General features: G+C 43.3%; 1 long non-coding RNA gene across 2 annotated transcripts in view; it reads left to right on the forward strand.

Moving 5' to 3' along the window:
• The window catches only part of LOC133653357 (uncharacterized), a 39202-nt gene that overhangs the window by 22630 nt on the left and 6553 nt on the right, over positions 1 to 10019 (forward strand). The window contains exons 1-2 of one of the 2 annotated variants that reach the window (XR_009826711.1): positions 7025 to 7110; positions 7199 to 7319. This is a non-coding gene — a long non-coding RNA (uncharacterized LOC133653357). Of the gene's footprint in view, positions 1 to 7024; positions 7111 to 7198; positions 7320 to 10019 lie in introns of those variants that run through there. The other variant, XR_009826712.1, reaches the window with a different exon arrangement.

The raw sequence follows: 10019 nt of genomic DNA on the forward strand, positions 1-10019 counted from the left end.
CTCTCTCCTTTTTCTATTGTGGATCACGGATTTGTATTTTAAACCACCTCGGATACTATATCCTCTGGAAAATGAGAGTCGAGAACGCGAAATAGACATTCACAGTGACTTTTATCTCCGCGACAATACATCGGCGAAGCTCTTTAGCTACGAGCTAACGTGATAGCATCGTGCTTAACTGCATTTAGAAACAGACGAAATAAACCCCTGACTGGAAGGATAGACAGAAGATACACAATACTATTAAACCATGGACATGTAAATACACGGTTAATGCTTTCCAGCCTGGTGAAGCTTAACAATGCTGTTGCTAATGACGCCATTGAAGCTAACTTAGCTACGGGACCTCACAGAGCTATGCTAAAAACATTAGCTATCCACCTACGCCAGCCAGCCCTCATCTGCTCATCAACACCCATGCTCACCTAGAATTCACCAACTCAAGTATTTCATATATATATATATATATATATATATATATATATATATATATATATATATATATATATATTATATATATATATATATATATAATATATATATATATATATATATATATATATATATATATACCTGTATATATGTATGAAATACTTGACTTTCAGTGAATTGTAGCTATATATATATATATATATATATATATATATATATATATATATATATATATATATATATATATATACATATATATATATATATTTATTTATTTATTTTATTATACATATAAATAAAATAAATACTTGATTTTCAGTGTTCTGGAGGCTTTCCAGTAGATGGCAGTATTGTCCTGTTTAAGAGTGTCACAACATTGCTGTTTACGGCAGACAAACTGCTTTACGGTAGACTAAACGTGACTGCTGTTGTTGTGTGTTGTTACCGCGCTGGGAGGACGTTAATGAAACTGCCTAACAATAAACCCACATAAGAAACCAAGAACTCGCCCTCAATCATTCTACAGTTATGACGTCATTGGGCAGGCAAGCTGTTTATACTGTGGGAAAGCGGACGTGAAAACAGGCTGTCCCCACTCAGGTCCGCATTGAGCTGGAGGGGGCGTGGCCTCCAGCTCCGGCTGAATACCGGGAGTTTGTCGGGAGAAAATTTCTGCCGGGAGGTTATCGGGAGAGGCGCTGAATACCGGGAGTCTCCCGGTAAAAACGGGAGGGTTGGCAAGTATGGATCTGATTGATACCAAGTAGTTAAAGGATCATACATTGGTCATATTCAAAGTCCTCATGTGTCCAGGGACGTATTTACTGAGTTTAAAAAAACATTATACATTTAAAAAAAACAAAACGAAAAAAGAAAGTGATTTAGTAATTTAGAAGTAGCTGAAACACTGCAGACTGCGGCTGAACGTTAGCCGCTAGCTAGCTAGCTAGCCATGTCTTAAAGCAGCTCTTCCTGAGGTCGTTTCAGTGTTATAACTTCACCTTTATCGTTAGTTTTTAAGCTAAAATGCATCAATTCTCCCTTTTCTGTCTACACACTGTGTCTGCTTGTAAGTACTCTGTGTGTGTGTGCGCTGCCGAACATGCTCCTCTGCTCGTAAAACCAGCAATGTCATGACGTGACACGCCTGTTAAAAAGAGTTCCGAATATGATTACCGTATTTTTCGGAGTATAAGTCGCTCCGGATTATAAATCGCATTTTTTGGGGAAATGTATTTGATAAAAGCCAACACCAAGAATGGACATTTGAAAGGCAATTTAAAATAAATAAAGAATAGTTAACAACAGACTGAATAAGTGTACGTTATAGGAGGCATAAATAACCAACTGAGAACGTGCCTGGTATGTTAACGTAACATATTATGGTAAGAGTCATTCAAATAACTATAACATATAGAACATGCTATATGTTTACCAAACAATCTGTCACTCCTAATCGCTAAATCCCATGAAATCTTATACGTCTAGTCTCTTACGTCTCCACTTTTTGTGGTTTTTGTATGGCAGAAATTGGTGGAAAAAACCTTTTTACCTGTTATTGACTATGGAGATGTGTTGTACATGAATGCTACTGCTGGTTGTCTCCACAAGCTGGATAGTGTGTACCACGGGGCACTGAGATTCATCACCAACTGCGCTCCCCTTACTCACCATTGTGTGTTATACTCAATGGTTAAGTGGACGTCTTTATGTGCTCGACGCCTCAATCATTGGTATGTGTTCATCTACAAAACCATTCTGGGTATCACTCCATCTTATCTGTCTTGTCTTTTAACAAAGAAACAAGGAAGTCACAATCTGCGTTCAATGAATGTTCTGCAATTTGTCGTCCCCAAAGTAAGAACTGAACTGGGCAAGAACGCATTAGGTTTTCAGCACCGAAGACTTGGAATAACCTACAATCCAATCTTCAACTTCAAACCCTTGTTGCATTAAATGAGTTTAAAGTTTCTGTGAAAGAATTGCAGTCTACCTTGTCTGTATGCACATGTGTTATGTGAGCAGGTCTTAATGTTGTACATTTGATGTTTTATGTGTTGTTAATCAATCAATCAATCAATGTTTATTTATATAGCCCTAAATCACAAGTGTCTCAAAGAGCTGCACAAGCCACAATGACATCCTCGGTTCAGATCCCACATCAGTTAACAAAGTTAACTGTTCTTAATGTAATCTTGCTGCCCTATCGGCCAGGTCTCCCTTGAAAAGAGATCTTTGATCTCAATGGGATTTTACCTGGTTAAATAAAGGCTAAATAAAAAAAATCAATGATCGCAAGTCCCGGAGATGCAAACCTTCCGGACCATAAGGCGCACTGCCGGGTCTCGTCAGGTCTATTTTCACACAGTTCACCGGATTACAAGGCGCATTAAAGGTTCTCGCCTGGAAAAGGGTGGAGTGCCATCTCCGTGTTGGGGAGGAGACCCTGCCCCAAGTGGAGGAGTTCAAGTACCTCAGAGTCTTGCTCACGAGTGGGGGAAGAGTGGATCGTGAGATCGGTGCGGCGTCTTCGGTAATGCGGACGCTGTATCGATTCGTTGTGGTGAAGAAGGAGCTGAGCCGGAAGGCAAAGCTCTCAATTTACCGGTCGATCTACGTTCCCATCCTCACCTATGGTCATGAGCTTTGGGTTATGACCGAAAGGACAAGATCACGGGTACAAGCGGCCGAAATGAGTTTCCTCCACCGGGTGGCGGGTCTCTCCCTTAGAGATCGGGTGAGAGCCGCTGCTCCTCCACATGGAGAGGAGCCAGATGAAGTGGTTCGGGCATCTGCTCAGGATGCCACCCGAACGCCTCCCTAGGGAGGTGTTTAGGGCACGTCCGACCGGCAGGAGGCAACAGGAAGACCCAGGACACGTTGGGAAGACTATGTCTCCCGGCTGGCCTGGGAACGCCTCGGGATCCCCCGGGAGGAGCTGGACGAAGTGGCTAGGGAGAGGGAAGTCTGGGCTTTTCTGACCTCGGATAAGCGGGAGAAAATGGATGGATGGATGTATATATATATGAATGAGGTAGATTCCCTCGACTTGGTCGATTGAAAAGTAGCTCGCCTGCAGGGAAAGTGTGGCCAACCCTGCTCTAGTCTATCCCAGCTGACTTTGGGTGACTCAATCGCACGCCTAAGATGTGTTTTTTTCCTTGAATTATCTCATCAGTTGATTCTAAAGAACCTTCACTAACACCCGTTTCCAACACTCCCTCTAAACGAGCCCGGGCATGTTTGCTTGACGTAGAAAAAAACAAACTTGTCCAGCTTCTGCCGCTAAGCCTCTTCCTCTATAGAAACTGGCCACATTCCAGCTGGCTGCAGGTGCTGATTAGCGCCGCCTTGTTTGGAATCACCGCGCTGGGGCATCGGTGTCTGTGGAGGGGTGGGGTGAAGAGGTCGCCCATCTATTGACAGGGGCCCAGACAGATGTAGCGAGCGCCCTCTGATTAGCCCGTCCATTAGTTAACCTGCACAGACAAAAAGAACAGACATGGAGCACCGGGGTCAATCGCAGTGCAGGAACCTTCCGGAAAAAGGTCCGACGCTGATTAGGGTTCAGCGTGTGTATGCATGCTGTGTTTATGTCAAAATTACATGCACTGCCCCAAACAACAGCCAATCATGCACACCTTTGCCCTTTTAATCATCCTGAACTCCTACTCGCTGCTGGGAGTGTAATCAGAGCGTTGCCCAACACACACTCTGGAGTGCTTTGATTAAAGGCTATGTTTAACCCTTTAGAGTCCATGGTACCTACTTTTTCACTTCTATACCTCACCAGATTATATCGCCTTAATTGGGTTCTTTTTGCAGGATAGCCTTGTGTGTGTTTTTTTGTTTTACTGTGAAAATGTCTAACACGTGCAATGAACCCTTCCCTTAACTCGGTTACGGAGTCTGTACGTCGGGTCTTTGTGCCGGTGGCGGGCAGACCTAACCTGACTCTCGCCAGATCCTTGTAGTTGGCTGAGCTCCACACAAGGATCTGGGCTGGACGGCAATGCAAACTCCTTCAAGATAGCAAAAAATAACGAACCAATCAGGATCGCCGGGCGGGATTTCATAGATGTGACGTAGCGCCTAAGGGACACAATTGCGGCACGAGTCGTGTGCTGACATTGATTCTGCTATTGCAACTGTTTTGTCGAATCTATTGCTGCGTTGGGCATGGGTAACTTACCCGTCTGTGAAGGCCACTTTAAAGGCCTACTGAAAGCCACTACTACCGACCACGCAGTCTGATAGTCTATATATCAATGATGAAATCTTAACATTGCAACACATGCCAATACGGCCGGGTTAACTTATAAAGTGCAATTTTAAATTTCCCGGGAAACTTCCGGTTGAAAACGTCTACGTATGATGACGTATGCGCGTGACGTCAAGGGTTGAAGCGGAAGTATTGGGACACCATTGTATCACAATACAAACAGCTCTGTTTTCATCGCAAAATTCCACAGTGTTCTGGACATTTGTGTTGGTGAATCTTTTGCAAAAGACTGCAAAGAAGAAAGCTGTAGGTGGGATCGGTGTATTAGCGGCTGGCTGCAGCAACACAACCAGGAGGACTTTGACTTGGATAGCAGACACGCTACCGTGAGTACAGCTTTGGCTTCCAAAAATTTGATCGCTTGCCCGTACGTGCGTGGCGCTATGTGCATGTCACGTACGTAACTTTGGGTAAATATATGTTTCTTGTCGACTCTAATGGCGGCCGGGGTGTCGTCGAAAGCTACAACGCCCGCCGCCGCGCCGCTGTCCTCACCTTGACTTCCTCTGTCTCCGGGCCGCCGACCGCACCGATCATCGTGGTGAAGTCCTTCGTCGCGGCGTCGATCACTGGAACGCAGGTGAGCACGGGTGTTGATGAGCAGATGAGGGCTGGCGTACGTGGAGAGCTAATGTTTTTAGCATAGCTCTGTCGAGGTCCCGTAGCTAAGTTAGCTTCAATGGCGTCGTTAGCAACAGCATTGCTAGGCTTCGCCAGGCGGTACAGCATTAACCGTGTGGTTACAGGTCCAGAGTTTGGTAATATTGTTGATCTTCTGTCTATCCTTCCAGTCAGGGGTTTATTTCTTTTGTTTCTATATGCAGTTAAGCCCGATGCTATCACGTTAGCTCCGTAGCTAAAGTGTTTCGCCGATGTATTGTCGTGGAGATAAAAGTCACTGTGAATGTCCATTTCGCGTTCTCGACTCTCATTTTCAAGAGTATATAGTATCCGAGGTGGTTTAAAATACAAATCCGCGATCCACGATAGAAAAAGGAGAGAGTGTGGAATCCAATGATCCCTTGTACCTAAGTTACGGTCAGAGCGAAAAAAGATACGTCCTGCACTGCACTCTAATCCTTCACTCTCACGTTCCTCATCCACAAATCTTTCATCCTGGCTCAAATTAATGGGGTAATCGTCGCTTTCTCGGTCCGAATCGGTCTCGCTGCTGGTGTAAACAATGTGCAAATGTTCAACCTGTGACGTCACGCTACTTCCGATACAGGCAAGGCTTTTTTATCAGCGACCAAAACTTTATCGTCGATGTTCTCTACTAAATCCTTTCAGCAAAATATGGCAATATCGCAAAATGATCAAGTATGACACATAGAATGGATCTGCTATCCTGTTTAAATAAGAACATTTAATTTCAGTAGGCCTTTAATGCTGAAAGGTACATACAGCTTTTGGAGCAACATATGTTGCCATCCAAGCAACATTATCATGGACGCCCCTGCTTATTTCAATGCCAAGCCACATTTTGCACGTGTTACAACAGCGTGGCATTGAAAATGTGAAGCGTAAAATACGACAACGGAGACCCTCGGACTGTTGAACAACTTAAGCTGTACATCAAGCAAGAATGGGAAATAATTCCACCTGAAAAGCTTAAAAAAATGTGTCTCCTTAGTTCCCAAATGAGTGTTGTTAAAAGGAAAGGCCATGCAACACAGTGGTAAAAATGCCTCTGTGCCAACTTTTTTGCAATGTGTTGCTGCCATTAAGTTATTTGCAAGTTTGAACTCTAAATATCTTGTTGAAAAGGATTTGCAAATCATTGTATTCTGTTTTTATTTACGATTTACACAACATGTCAACTTCGCTGTTTTTTTTTTTAAATTCGATTATTTTAAATGTCGAAAAAAAATCCTAATATGACCCCTTTTTAAGGGTAAACATGTTGACTAAACAGTCTTGTGCCAACTCCCCCACCAGGTAATTGTGTTTCCATCCTCTTTAAAATTCATGGGGAAAGCCAAAAGATGTCAGGTGTCATACATCGTGGTCGTCCACCGCTGTCACTGATGAAGATAAGCCAAACGCGGTGATTGATTTCGAGCCTGTCGACGACTGTCCTGCACGTGTTTTCCCTTCCTGGAAGTCACTGGCTTGAAATGAGGACTTTGTAATCTGCTCTGGGTTATTTCACATCCCGGGCTTATCTGAATAGTACATGAGGAGCAAAATGAGTTTCTGACTTTGGCCGCCGCTGCGGGCTTTACATATTTATTTGGCAGCAAAGGTTGAATAGCGCAGCTGGGAAACTAAATTATGTATCGACATCTAATGCTCGTTCCTTCCTCGCAGGGCCGAGCAGATGCATAGTCTTCAGGCGCCTATTTATGCCGCTCAAGTGTCCCCATGGAGTGAATGCATACCTGCTGCTGTCAAATGTGAATAAAAGGAGACTTCTCACTTTTAGGGTTTCATCAAATTGCCCCCCCCGCCTCCACCTTACCTTTTTGTCTTTTTGACGTGCAGGAATTTTCCAGGAGTGTCTTCTTGGTCTGGTGGAATGCCGACAGGACGCAGCACGTCTCTGCTTGTCTCTGATCACCGCCCTAAAGACGACTCGGGAGAGGAGAGGCAACTAATGAAATAGGTAAATGCAGTATCTCACTCTTAAGAGTTGTACTACAAACCCCAAAAGCAGTGAAGTTGTCACCTAAATGGTAAATAAAAAGAGAATACAACAAATCCTTTCAACTTATTTTCAATTGAATAGACTGCAAAGACAAGATACTTAACGTTCGAACTCGTAAACTTTGTTGTTTTTGGCAAATGTTAGCTCATTTGGAATTTTCAAAAAAGCTGACACAAGTGGCAAAAAAGACTGAGAACGTTTTGAGGAATGCTCACCAAACACTTATTTGGAACGTCCCACAGGTGAACGGGTTGATTGGGAACAGGTGGGTGCCATGATTGGGTATAAAAGCAGCTTCCATGAAATGCTCAGTCGTTCACAAACAAGGACGGGGGCGAGGGTCACCACTTGGTCAACAAATGCCTGAGCAAATTGTTTAAGAACAACATTTCCCAACAAGGAATTTAGGGATTTCACCATCTACGCTCCGTAATATCATCAAAAAGTTCAGAGAATCTGGAGAAATCACTGCACGTAAGCCATGATATTACACACCTTGGATCCCTCAGGCGGTACTGCATCAAAAAGCAACATCAGTGTGTAAAGGATATCACCACTTGGGCTTAAGAACACTTCAGAAAACCACTGTCAGTAACTACAGTTGGTCGCTACATCTGTAATTGCAAGTTAAAACTTTACTATGCAAAGCCAAAGCCGTTTATCAACAACACCCAGAAAGGCAGACGGCTTCGCTGGGCCCAAGCTCATCTAAGATGGACTGATGCAAAGTGGAAAAGTGTTCTGTGGTCGGACGAGTCCACATTTCAAATTGTTTTTGGTAACTGTGGACGTCGTGTCCTCCGGACCAAAGACGAAAAGAACCATCCAGACTGTTCTAGGGTGAAAGTGTAAAAGGCAGCATGTGTGATGGTATGGGGGTGTATTAGTGGCCAAGACATGGGTAACTTACACATCTGTGAAGGCACCATTAATGCTGAAAGGTACATACAGCTTTTGGAGCAATCCAAGCAACGTTATCATGGACGCCCCTGCTTATTTCAGCAAGACAATGCCAAGCCACGTGTTACAACAGCGTGGCTTCATAGTAAAAGAGTGTGGGTACTAGACTGGCCTGCCTGTAGTCCAGACCTGTCTCCCATTGAAAATGTGAAGGCTAAAATATGAGAAGGGAGACTGTTGAACAACTTAAGCTGTACATCAAGCAAAAATGGGAAAGAATTCCACTTCAAAAATGTGTCTCCTCAGTTCCCAAACCTTTACTGAGTGTTGTTAAAAGGAAAGGCCATGTAACACACTGGTAAAAAAAGAAGATTCTCAGTGTGAACATGAAATATCTTGTCTTTGCAGTCTATTCAATTAAATATAAGTTGAAAAGGATTTGTTGTATTCTCTTTTTATTTAGCATTTACACAACGTGACAACTTCACTGCTTTTGGGCTTTGTACTTTAGAGTAGTCTGTGTACAGCTTGTGCAGTTGCAGATGTACTATCCACTGAAATGGAGTGAAACATGAGCGTACATATCTGGCAACACAAGTGAGCAGCAGGATGAAAGTCTCCTGCCTACAGTCAAGCACGGGGCTGCACGAGTGCTGCCGGCACTTTGGATGTGGTTCACTGAGGGGAAAGATGAGGCCCGGCATGTAATGTGACATTGTTAAGTAGAGCACCATCCCCTTCTCATGCAAACATTGCGTAGCCTTGGTCATTTTTCTGACCGTATGTCTTGTAACAAGTGCACAATAATATCAGACCACGTGTTACCAGGCCAGGAATGATGTCACACAATATATCCCATAACATTGAATCATATCTCTGATAAAATACAAATCAAATGTCAACTCTGATTAATCTTGATGAATCATAAGTGTGATTACACAATAAAACATATTGATCATTTGACAGTACTAGGGTTGTACGGTATACCGGTACTAGTATAGTATCGCGATACTTATGAATCAAAAACGGTACTATACTCTGTTTGAAAAGTACTGGTTCTGTCTGTCTGTGTTGGCCCTGTGATGAAGTGGCAACTTGTCCAGGGTGTACCCCGCCTACCGCCCGAATGCAGCGGAGATAGGCTCCAGCACCCCCCGCCACCCCGAAAGGGACAAGCGGTAGAAAACGGATGGAAGGATGGGTTCCCAATTAAAATAAATAAATACAATTAACGGTCGTGACGTCATGACATTGCTGGTTTCACCAGCAGAGGAGCATGTTGGGCAGCGCGCACACACAGAGTACTTACAAGCAGACACAGTGTGTAGACAGAAAAGGGAGAACGGACGCATTTTGGTGTAAAAAGTAAAGCTAAAGGTGCAGTTTTTTAGCTACTTCTAAATCACTAATCCTTGTTTCAATGGCGACAAATAAAATGAGTTTCTTACAAGTACCGTTATCACTGGAGGATGAGGAAAAGCTAAACATGCTTCACTACACACCGTAGGAGGATACAATAGCTCACCGCCGTCACAATGTAAACAAACGCCATGGGTGGATCTACACCTGACATCCACTGTAATGATACCAAGTACAATAGCGTATCTAGTCGATACTACTATGATTATATCGATATTTTTTATCGTCACAAAATCTTTTTTCCTTTTTTAAAAATTCATATTATGTTTATAAAGTCAGTAAATACGTCCCTGGACACATGAGGACATTGAATATGACCAATGTATGATCCTGTATCTA

Source organism: Entelurus aequoreus, linkage group LG07 (genome assembly GCF_033978785.1).
Source record: "Entelurus aequoreus isolate RoL-2023_Sb linkage group LG07, RoL_Eaeq_v1.1, whole genome shotgun sequence".
In the NCBI taxonomy this organism is placed as follows: Eukaryota; Metazoa; Chordata; class Actinopteri; order Syngnathiformes; family Syngnathidae; genus Entelurus; species Entelurus aequoreus.